General features: G+C 38.7%; 1 pseudogene; it reads right to left on the bottom strand.

Moving 5' to 3' along the window:
- Positions 1-573: 573 nt before the first annotated feature.
- Positions 574-11828, bottom strand: LOC102815222 (annotated as a pseudogene).
- Positions 11829-12212: the final 384 nt, after the last annotated feature.

The following is a 12212-nucleotide window of genomic DNA, read 5'->3' as shown; positions in this document are numbered from 1 at the left end:
CTAGGTACTTGCAATGTCAAGGCTATCTAACTAAGGTGAAAAACTTGAATGATACTATATAGTGACAAAAGGGTTGAAGAAGCACAAAAGTGATGATTGGGGAGTTAGTTTGATGAATGAGAGGGTTCATGGAGGAGGTGGTATTTTTAAGAATCCATTATACAAAGTAATATGGAGCTATCTCTCCAATATGGTAAGTGCTTTGAGGAGTAGGTGATACACACATTTAAAAAAACAAACAAATAGATTGATAACAAGGAAGATGTTTCTTTAGTATGTTCCTTTAAACAACCTGAAATGTGATCATACTGTTTTTAATGTCATATTAGTTAATTTTGATCATCATCATGTTGTATTGCACTAGATAGCTTGATGAAAAGTTATGAAAACCAGACTCTGATAGAGCAAATGTGTGAAGAAAAGTAGAGCTTATAGGAGCTGTTTTCAAGCTACCTCCTCTTCTGTTACTTTTTTATTGGCCCTTTTCCCTCTCCCTTTTGACCATTGTGAAGTATATCTGAGGTTCACCCATTCTTCTGTTTCTTTTTTGGAAAAGAAAGAAATCTAACAAACTCATTGATCTTTAGATTTTCGACCTAAGCTATTTACCTCATGTTGCTTTAAGAGTACCTGTGTGGCACAAATGGTGAAGAGCTCAATTTCTAGCCAAAGGTTGGTGATTTGAACCCAACTGAAGATGTCTCAGGCGACATGGCTGGCAACCTACTTCTGAAAGGTCCTAGTCAATGGAGCAGTCCTACTCTGCACACATAGGGTAATAATCAGGAATCAGGATCATCCTGAACACTTTGGATTTTAAAGAAATTTACCATAGGAAGATGATGCTTGACCAAAAAGAATGACAGATTTTTGATATGAAGATATTTGGGTGGTAGAGATATATATTTTTACCAAGTGTCCCTCAATTGAGGCAATGACCACCTTTACCTGTGTGTACAAGTAACTGATTATTGTTGTTATCTGATGCTACTGAGTTGGTTCTGACTTGCCTCTCCTGTGCCACACTCCACAAAAGTAGACCCTAGGAAATTTAATTGAGATGTAAAAACAGAGCCCATAGGAAAAACTCATGAATGGATTCTATTAGTTGAGTCTTATAAGATATTGTTGTTGTTAAGTGCAGTGGAGTTTGTTCCGACTCATAGCAATCCGGTATAGCATTTCTGAGGCTTTTAATTCTTTGCAGCAGTGGTGGTGGTTATGTGCCCTGGAGTTGGTTCTGACTGATAGCGACCCTGTACAGGGTTTCTGAGGCTGTAAATCTTTACAGGAGCAGGAACCCTCATCTTTCTCCTGCGGAACAGCTGGTAGTTTCAAACTGCTGACCTTGAGATTTGCAAACCGATTTGTAACCACTACACTACCAGAGCTCCTTTGCAGGAGTAGAAAGCCCAATCTTTCACCTGATTAATGGCTGGAAGACTCGAACTGTAATTTCTGTGATTCTTATTCCAATGCTTATCCTATGGAGCCACCATGTTCCCATATATAAGATATATATGTTATTGTTTTTGTTAAGTGCTGTAGAGTAAATTCTGACTCATAGAGACCACGTATAGGGCTTCTGAGGAGCAGTTGGTGAATTTGAATCACCAACCTTGCAATCCAAACTGACCTTGTGGTCCAGTGCTTTATCCTATAGTGCCACACCAGGACTCCAAGATATATATATTGTTGTTGTTGTTAGCTGCCATCGAGTCAGTACCAACTCATAGTGACCTTATGCACAGCAGAACAAAACCCTGCCCAATCCTGGGCCAACCTCACTACTGTTGCCACGCTTTAGAGCATGGATGCTGCCACTTGGCCAATCCATGTCGTTGGGGGTCTTCCTCTTTTTCTCTGACCCTCCACCTTACTAAACATGATATCCGTCTCCAGAGACTGGTCCCTCCTGACAATATGTCCGAAGTATGAGAGACGAAGTTTGGACATCCTGTCCTCCAAGGAGCACTCTGGCTGCACTTCTCCCAACACGGATCTGTTGTTTCTTTTGGCAGCCCATGGCACTTTCAATATTCTTCTCCAACACCATCACTCAAAAGCATCAATAGATGGACATATTCCACATCTTTATTTTCAAGGCAGATTAAATGGTACAGGGTAAAACAAAAGGGAATGCCAGAAAAAACATATGTATGTATACATTTATATTGACAAGAATCATAGAGAAAGTCAGAACATTTTAAATTCAATTAATCATTATCTTGTCTTTGTACCTGGCCCTGCCATTTCCACCTTCAGAGCATGTGAGCTTTTCAATTTCTCAATTGTTTGTTTATAGCCATTTATTGAATTTGATTCTAAACCGCAGCAAACTGATTGTGGGGTGATTTCCTGACAGTACTTAGTGAGGACCCTTTTTAATAGAAAGCATGTAATCAATCATTATTGACAAAATTTTGATGGCCTTTGGTTTCCATTTCATGTAGATCTATTCAAGTTTCTGCTTCTCAGTTTATCCCCATACATTTTTCTTTGTCATTTCAGCTTAGTATCTTGTGTTATAAGTAGCCCATTCATTGCACAATGTAGTGTTCTTGCTGTCCATCTTAATTTCCTATTGACTGTTTTGGATAATTATTACTATGCTGATCAGAATTGAACCCAGCTACCCAGGACACTTCTTTATTTTCCCTTTTGCATGTTGTTTTATTTTTTCCTTTGAAATTTTACCAGAACTCTAGACTGGCTCTCACTATATCTAACAAAAAATTCTTGGCTAATTTAATATTGTATTTGTTTATTGATCTCATTTCAGTTGCTTGTGATTTCTTATAAATGTCAAGTGGAAAAAACACTGTAAAAAATGTAGTAGCTCTGCAACTCATAAAATTCTAAAATCTAATTCTCATTCTGACATAACCCATAATTCAAAAACAACCCAAACTGTCCAAATGCAAGATTTTGAAATTGACGCCGAGTATGCTAGACATCCCATTTCCTTCTACATATTTGTTAATTTTCTCTTTTACAGGTTTCAAAAAATTAAGAGTTCAAAGTAGGATCATTGGATCACAGATTCATTAGGTTGGAGAAGACATGTAGGGCTGTTTTATTCATCTACTCATTGTATGGTTTTTATATATTTTATAGACATCATTTCTAAGAGATAATCTGACTAATTCTTATTTTTTTTAATTTGGAAAGATGGCAATACTTTATAATTATGATATAGCAACTGGCTTTCAAATGGTTAATTATTATAAAATTATTAAGATTTTTTGTGACTGACCAGTTTTAAAAATTATCAACATTTGAATTCTTAGATTTACAATTTATGGTATTTTCACAAATGAACAATTTTAAAGCAAAAATTTCCCTCCCCTTCATGGAAGAAACAAAAAAAGTTGGCTTTAACATTACCTTAAGAGACCAAACAAGAGCCCACTCCAAATTTACAAGCATGAATTTGAGTGCCTTTGTCCACTGCTCCTTGGTGTTCAAGAAGGTTCTGATGGAATAGCATTCAACACCTTCTCCAAGGTCTTCCATTTGTCCCCTCTCCACATTGATCCTGTAGGACAGACAGAGACTAATTTCCTCAAACCTCTTCCCTGAATTGCTGTAAACAGTCCAGAAAAGCCACCATTGCAAAGTCAGCTTATCCAAGAAGACACTCTACCCCCCAAACATAACAAGGCAGCCCAACAGAGTCATTTGTTAGAGACTTCAGATAGGAATGGTTTCCACAGGGGATACGCTGATATTTCTGAAATTCCATTCCCATTTTCTTGGAAAGGACAAGGAGCAGAAGAGCCATCTGCCCTGAAGCAGCACTGATTTTATTCCAGCTTACGGGGACCAAGGGGAGGCAGCCCAATTTGAAGTTATTGATGATGCCCAAAGGACCTTCATGCTGGATATCAAATGTCATATTGAAGATACTGGTTTCTGCTAGTCAGTCCAAGTGGATCTGGGTATATTTCAGCTGGTTTTCCAAGCTCCTCAGCTCATCAAACAATTCTAGTTCTTGACATTTGAAGGCACTGCAGTCCCTCAGGTACTGTATCTCTTGCTGGTCCAGTGCTTCAGTCTCGGCCTGGGCTGCCTCGTGGTTTCCTGCTGCTTTTTTCCAGTTCTTCTCCATATTACCCAGCTCGTGGACTAGCCTTTCCTCTTCCAGCTCCAAGTCCTTCAGCTCCTTCTCCAATGTTTCCATCTCATTCTCACCTGTTGTCAGCTCCCTGGTGTCCATGCAGTGTCTTTAGCTCTGACTCCTAGATTCTGTGATTGTGAGTTGGGTGTCTAGCTGTTCAAGAAGGTTGTCAGTGCACTCCTCATACAGGGGGTGATCCACAGATTTCTCACCAGAGAGGATGTCAAATATGTCTGCAGTGGCCTTTTGGATGCTTGTTCTCATGGAACTCACATCCCCAAGTAGGGTGAAGGGATTGAAATTCTCCCAGGACTTCATGCTGTCATCAGGAAGGGGTCTGTCTGCAAGAAGCATAATCCTGTAGATTTGTACTATCTGTCTCCTTCTTGGAAGTAGGATTTTCCTCCTCGATTCTTCCTGACACTCCTTGAGCCAAGGGGAGTAGTGGAACTGGTAGTTGTTGGGTATTACTGAGGCCCAGGGTCTCTGCAGATTTACTCAGTTTCAGGGGCTGTCTCCAGCACTTGCACTTGAATCAGATGGAGAAAATGCTGGAGGACATGATTCTAAGTTTCCTCTGACTCTCCAGTGACCTTAAACTCCTAGGTCAATCTGATTTATTCTTGAACAACTCCTAAGAAAGGAGAATTACAAACTTTTAAAGCAATGCGCTCCATATTTGAACAGCTATGTCTGGAATGCTGTCTCCCCAGGGCTTTCCTCCCCTTGGTCTTACTTAGTTCTGCCCTTTGGAGTTATCTTGAACAAGTTTGGTTCCTCTATTATGTGCAAACCTTTCACTCTTTTATGTCAGCAGCTGTAGGCCCCCTAAGTTTTCCCCCTGTCATTGATTTTTTCCCCCCAATAATTTCCAGTTTCCTTGGTCCTTGCTTACTTTATATGGCCAGTCAGTGCTTCCAGAGCATGACCCAGTTTGCAGCCTTCAAGAGTGTGATGTTGCAAACTGGACAAAAAACTGCAAGTTTAGCCAGGTTGAACTGTGAAACTTCTTCATTCTAAAATGATAAACTTTCATCAACAAGCCCCAAGAATGTATATTAATAATTTTTAATATCATTACACTACTGAATCATACTAATTAGGCTTACCACTGACCATAAGTCATCTTCCCAACTCATCATTCTAAATCCAGTATCCTTCAAGTTCCAGGACTTAACATTGTTTTGTGAGCATCTAAGGAGGTCTTTAAATGTATCTTCTTTAAATGTCATCTCACATTCAGACTTTGAAAAATGTTTTTGGTCTTTCTTGGGTCCTAAGTCATCTATTAGGAGGGCTGGTGGAGCTGTAGGATAAGCACTGGACTGCTAGCCACAAGATCTGCTGTTCAAACTTACCAGTTGTTCCACAGAAGAAAGATGAAATTTTCTGCTCCTATATAGGTTTACAGCTTTGGAAACCCTATACAGTATAGCTATGAGAGCACCTAACTACAACAACAACAAATCATTTATTGCCATTTATAGCTTCTGATCATTTATATATTTGGCATTCCTGTCTCCCACATAAATAATGGATAAAATTATTTGGTAGAAGAGAATTATGACACTTCACAGTTGCCACTGATCTATATGTAAATGCCATTGAGAATGCTTCTTCAAAAATTAAAATTCAACTAATTGAGGGATCATTTCACCCAGTTTCTCCATTTAATTGACTAAGCTATCTAGAGAGACTTTGTAAACTATAGAGAAATGTATCTATTAAAATTTATTTTCTTGATAAAGAAGGGAAAGTAGATGAATCTGATGTTTAATGCATTCACTCTAACTTCTCATAGAAGAAATATGTTTCCCTATTCTGGGATCTTGTTGGCATTGATGTAGTTTACTGTATGCTGTTTGCTATTTCCATTTTCTTCTATGATTTGGAAATAAGAAAGGTATTTGGTGGGTCTCAATTCTCCAGCTTCTCTGCTAATCTTCCCATTTCTTCACAGGCACACCTCACATTTACATGTTACTCAGTCATAGGAGATGAACTTCTGCCTGCCAGAAGATTAGCACTTGTTAAGAGAATTTGGATGTTCTTTTTATGTTTCTTCTTATATCTGAGTTTTCAAGGCTCCTTTGCCAGAGTTTGTGGCCCACTATTTATTCTGGGGAGTCCTGGTGTGGCACTGAAGTATAATGAGTTAGACTGCAAGGTCAATTTGAACTGGAAAATTGGTGTTTCAAATCCACCAGCTGCTCCTCAGAAACTCTACACAGGGTCACCATGGGTTGGAACTGACTCGATGGTACTTAACAACAACAACAACAACAACAACAACAACAACATTCATCCTGAGAACAGAGAATGCAAAGGGAAAATAAGTGCTGATGACTTTCACTGAATTTTGATTATTTATAAATCTTAAGCTACGGGATTCTAAAGTGAGTTTATACCTATTGAACGTTTCTGTTAGAATGAAGAAACTATGAAATATTTGCTTACCACATATCCAATAAGAAACTTGTAGCTAGAATACAAAAGAAGACTCAAAAGTCCTTAATAAGAAAATAAAAGCACAATAAAAAATAGGCAAAAGATCTAAATACACACTTTACCAAAGAAATAAAAAGATATGAAATGATGTTCAACATCATTAGTTATTAGATAAATGCATATTAAAGCTATCTATCAGAATGTTTACAAAACAAAACAAAATAATTAGCTATACCAAATGTAGGCAAGTATATGGAGAAACATATTCTTACATATTACTGGTGGGTATCCCAGCCATTTTGGAAAATTTATCAGTTTCTTAATATTCACTTTCCATATGAAATCAGTAATCTTATTTTGGTTGTGATGGTGGTTTGACCTGGAGTTGATTCTGACTCATAGTGACCCTGCATAAGTTTTCCGAAGCTGTAAATCTTTATGGGAGCAGAAGACCTCATCTTTCTCCTCCGGAGCAGTGGTAGTTTCAAAGTACTGACCTTGAGGTTTGCAGTCCCACACGTAACCACTACGCTAGGTTGTTGTTAAGTGCCATGGAGTAGGTTCTGACTCAAAGCAACACTGTATAGGGTTTGAGCTCCCGACCTCATGGTTTATACTCCAGTGCTGATTCTACAGTGTCACGCCAAAAATCCTTTTAGGCATTTAGAGAAATGAAAACTTCTGTTCGCACAAAAACCTGTATGAAGATGTTAATAGTGACTGTATTTGTAATTGCCAAAAGCTGGAAATGGCCCAAATGAGACAGATTCATACAATGGAATACTTCATAAAAATAAAAAGGAAAACCACAACAACTGTTGCAGACCATGCAGACTGAGTCAGGAGTTCGAGGCGCTGTGGGCCCAAGTGTTGCAGACCGTACAGGCCACAGGCTCTGAAGAACAGACTCTAGCCACCTAGCAGTTATAGCAAACTGGTTTTCATCTTAGTATTCAGATAGGTTTATTATTAAGTGCATACATAAAGCCTTGATATCCACAGATAAATGTAATATTTTCCTAAAAGCCGAAACTGTAAAATTCCAAAAAGGCAAAGTTCTTCCCTCAAAGAATTCAGTCAAAGTAAATTGGGTGGCTCCCCAGGTCTCTGTTCTAAGAACAAAAGAACTGCAATGCCTAAAGGTTTCCAAGTGCATCCCATTCACCTAGGCGCCTTGCTTCTTCCTGCAAACCTGGCCTAGGCAGCCAACACAATGGGAATCCTCCCAACCCTCCTTTTCCTTCCCCCATTTGAGGCTAGGTGCTAAAAGGTATGTTAATTAAGCTTGAGAAACCAAGTTGCAGTCATGAGATTCGAACCTGCGAAGAAGTACGGTGTGAAGGTGCCTGAATGTATGGAAAATTACGTATGTTAGATGTATCTTGTCTTAGTCCCTCCCAGCTTTGTGTAAAGTACCTCCCCTAAATAAAATGGAGGCGCAGAATGAATCCAGGTACATTACGACTGGCAAGGCGTGCGGTACAGCATGCAGGGGGCTCAGTCCAGCATTGCAACCATACTGCCTGTTTAGCCAAGATGTTTACTATGCAGGATATTATGGCCTTCTTGGCTGAGATGTTTGCAATGCAGGATCTGCCTGATGCCAGTCCCGCATCCACTCTGGTTTCGGGGTGTCTCTTTGTCTCCCTCTTTGTGTCTTTCTGTGTATTCTTTCTATATCTTTACAGCCGCCATATATCCCCACCTTGTGAACCAAGTTCCTATGTCGAGGCCAGTCCCCGACAAACAACAACAAAAAAACTATTGAAACATGTAACAACATGAATGAATCTCAATGAAAAAAAATTATGTTTTTAGAATAGTAACAAATTTGTTTCTCTTTGATAATGAAAGAAGCCAGGCTTAGAAGGCTGACAATCCAAAGAGATGACAAGTCAAAACTATAGGATCAGAGAACAGAAATGTGATTACTAGGGGCTGGGCATGTGGGGAAGACTGATTACAAAGAAGCATGGCAGAAATTTTTGGGTGATTGAACTTCTCTTAGCTTGATTGTGATGGTAGTTACATATGCTGTTGTTAAGTGCCATCAAGTTGCTTCCAAACCATAGTGACTCTGTATAGGGTTTCTGAGGAGCAGTAGTGAGTATGAACCACTGATCTTGCAGTTCGAGTGCTTATCCTACAGTGTCACACCAACCCTGTGGTTATATATGTTAGCATGCATTTGTCAGTTCATAAATCTGTACACTCTTGTGGGTAAATTTTACTGTGCTGAAACAAATTAATTTTTTTTTAAATGGGTAAATATATTGTTTGTTTTTCTTACCTAAATTCATTTGCTTTTTAATTTATTTTCTTTTAATGAAGCCATTTTAATTTTCATTAACATATGATGAGACTCAGCTCAAACATCTTTTATAATAGCTGGACAAAACTTCCAGACTGACAATTCTTTCTCTTTTTGGAATCTCTTCTCTCAAGGTTCCTTCTTTTAGAGTTCTCTAGAATAGATCTGATTGTAGCCCTCAGGATTACAATCACCCATTGCTAATGTCTCAGAATCTTTGTAATATTTTCCACACAAATCCCAATGGCCGGAAATATTTCTGTGATTTTTTTTTTTTTTTCGAAGACCCTTGAACCAGCCCAAGTTTAATATTTGGGCAGGGATCAACAATGATGAAATACATACAAATTAAATATGTCTGGTGTGACCACATTTTCTTGGTACTTTATGGAATCGTGAGGTTTTAAAACCACCAGTCCAGATCAGATTTTCCTTGTTTGTAGATGAATATGGAATGTGGGGTGGAATCATAGAATCACAAAATGTTAGGGCTGGAAGACTCTTAAAGTTTAGCTAGTCCAATCCTTTATTTTACAGAATCAAAAGTTTCATTGCTTGTTGGCTATTATCTTGTAACTTCAGGCACTCTCTGATCTTACATTCCTTGGGCCCCATCCAGACCCAGGTCTAAAATACACTGTTCTCCTAGAGAAATGCATTCCACTTGGATTAAAGCAAAACAAAACAAAATCCCAGCCACCTATTCGACTAGCAGACAGGAGTATAAATATGCAATTGTCAGGGTGCATCAGCGATCAGCTATGCTGTGGTTCAGTAAAATGAGGCTTATTTAGGTAGCCCTTGGGGTTTCCTGAAAGGTCATCCCTTTGGGTTCCTCAAGATATCTGATGTCCAGTAATGAAAGCTCTTGATTCATTTTATGTATTTAATTATTCCATTGCAGTTCAAGCTGAATATTCTGGGCTTAGGGAAGTTGGACATATTAAAAATACTGCGTCTTTAAGGTTGCTTTACCTTGTTTCTTCTTAGAAAGTTTCTATAAGGAAGTTAAAGGCTCTCTCCAAAAAGAAAACACATACTTAGATTTTCTGCTGCTCTTGGTTTCTCAAGAATAATGTTTATGGCAAATCTACAGAACGGCTAAAGTTTGGAGTTCTCACAACTGAGGATGAGTGGGTGATATTTGAGAAGATAGTCTCAGCTGAGCTTGGTTGTTTATTTCTCTTCTCTCAATCGGTTTAGTAGGAGAAGCTTCTGGATCTACAGTACATTTGTCCTTTTGATTAATTTCCTTGTGTCTCCCAAACTCAAAATTGTTATTTTAATTTTCACTTCTCTCTTAATAAAGTCAAATGCTGAAAGTTAATCCTATTTACGCTGTCCTACCTCTTCTTTTTGTGGGCCAGATAAATCACTATTCCTGGGGCACAAATCTCTCATTGAAATGGATGAAATGCAAGTGTATGGCAACTCTCCTTGCTGAGGAAAACAAGTGTTTTTGTGTTATACTTTCTTACCATTCTTGTCTCCAAGGTACATGGAAGGCCTAAACTGTCAAAGTGATTTAGAGTCACTGTTGTCTTAGCTTTCTAAGGCTGTTGTAACAAAATACCACAAACCAGGTGGCTTTAAAGAACAGAAATTAATTGTCTCATGGTTTTGGAGGCTGTAGGTCTGAATTAAGGACAATGTTCTCTGCCCTAGGGTAAGATCCTTCCAGTCTTTTTCAACTTTGCATTGTCTTGGCATTTCTTGGCTTTCCTTGGCTTGTAGATGGATATTCCAGTGGTTTGGTAGATGGATCTTCACAGGTCTTCCCCTTTTTTCCTTTTTTGCCTGTTCTTTCCTATTATAAAAAATAAGTCCTTCACTACTCAGAAGGAATTACAACCCACTCTACTCCTGTATAACCTACTTAATTTAATTGACAATATTTGCAAAGAAAAGCAAGGTCACAGTAACTTGTACAGGGGTTAGGAATTCAACATCTCTTGAAGTGAAACACTTCAATCCATAACAATCATTTTCAGTACAGTCTACACTTACTAAGCTTTCATCTTGTTTCATAAGTGGCTATGCTTTTTGTTTGGTTTAGAAAAAACAACTGTCATTAGATTGAGTGTTTTCTTGTATGTGTGTGTATATTTGGTACTGTGTGTGTGTGACTGTGTTTGTGAGAGCTTGTATGTGTGACTGTGTGGTATGCATGCAGTTTGTAAGTATAATTGTGTGTTGTGTGTGTGTGTGTATGTGAGTGTATAGGTGTGTGATGTGTACTTATGTGGTGTGTCTATGTGTGATGAATGTGGGGGGGTTGTGGTGTGTGTATGTGTGAAGTATTGATATGTGTATGTTTGTAGTATGTGCTTATGCATCATGTATGTGTGTGCTAGGGTTTAGCTTGTTGGGAGAGCACATTTATTTCTCTGGGGTACTCCTATCAGCAATTTGTGAAGTTGACCACATTTCTCTTCAGAGATCCCTTTTAAAATTCTTCTTTGACACAGTTGCTTGTACTTCCTTCTTCCCCCTTTATTTTACCAATCCCTGTTGAATGTGAATATTCTGCCAGCTGTCCTTGTGTGTGGTCCTTACCATGTTTTGTCACCCAGGTATTGTCAAGACCTCATTCACATCCCCTACAATGATGTTCCCTGGACTTTGTCTAATATTTGAAGCTTTTCCAAGAAGGTAGTCTAATCTGATACATACATGTGGAGTACAGAACACTTGTACATTTTAATAGCAAGTGTCTAGCGACAGGGTGTCTGCTATTGCTCTCTAACCTGAAGGAGTATCTCCAAGGGTGAAGGGGGAAGAGCTGGGAAGGGCTTCTATCTTGCCCAGCCTGGCTTTGGGCCTGCCTGGGGCCTGTTCCAGAGCAGTGAAACTTGGATCATGCTCTTGGGCTGCATGTGGCTTTTCATGTCCCCTCAAGCCTCTACAATCTGTTCTCAACATTTCATTATACTTGGTCCCACAGGGCATCACTAATTCTGGGGCTCTTCTGGTTAAGGTTACTTATGAATAAGCCTCCCAAGTTACAGAACAGGAAGAACTTTCATTAAAAAAACAGACTTTTGCAATGTTGACCCAATTCCCAAAGCAAACTGAAATATATATATATATATATATTGACCTTTCCTTAAGAAAATCAAGAGTAGAACAAGAAGTTGTTTATTCTATATTCAAATTATTAAAAAAGTAATTGCTTATTAATGTGTTCACCTCCATCTCCATCTCTACAAAAATCAAGGAGTAATATTTATACTCCAGAAGCTTACTTGGTTGTAAGGAACTCCATCTAATGAAAACCCCATGCTTTAGGCTTTGCTGGAGAGAACGTCTCAAGTGGCTCAGACCCAGGCCTTC

Source organism: Chrysochloris asiatica, unplaced genomic scaffold (genome assembly GCF_000296735.1).
Source record: "Chrysochloris asiatica unplaced genomic scaffold, ChrAsi1.0 scaffold00120, whole genome shotgun sequence".
Lineage (NCBI taxonomy): Eukaryota > Metazoa > Chordata > Mammalia > Afrosoricida > Chrysochloridae > Chrysochloris > Chrysochloris asiatica.
Note: the sequence above shows the minus strand (reverse complement) of the source record. Positions and strands in the feature narration are given on the sequence as shown.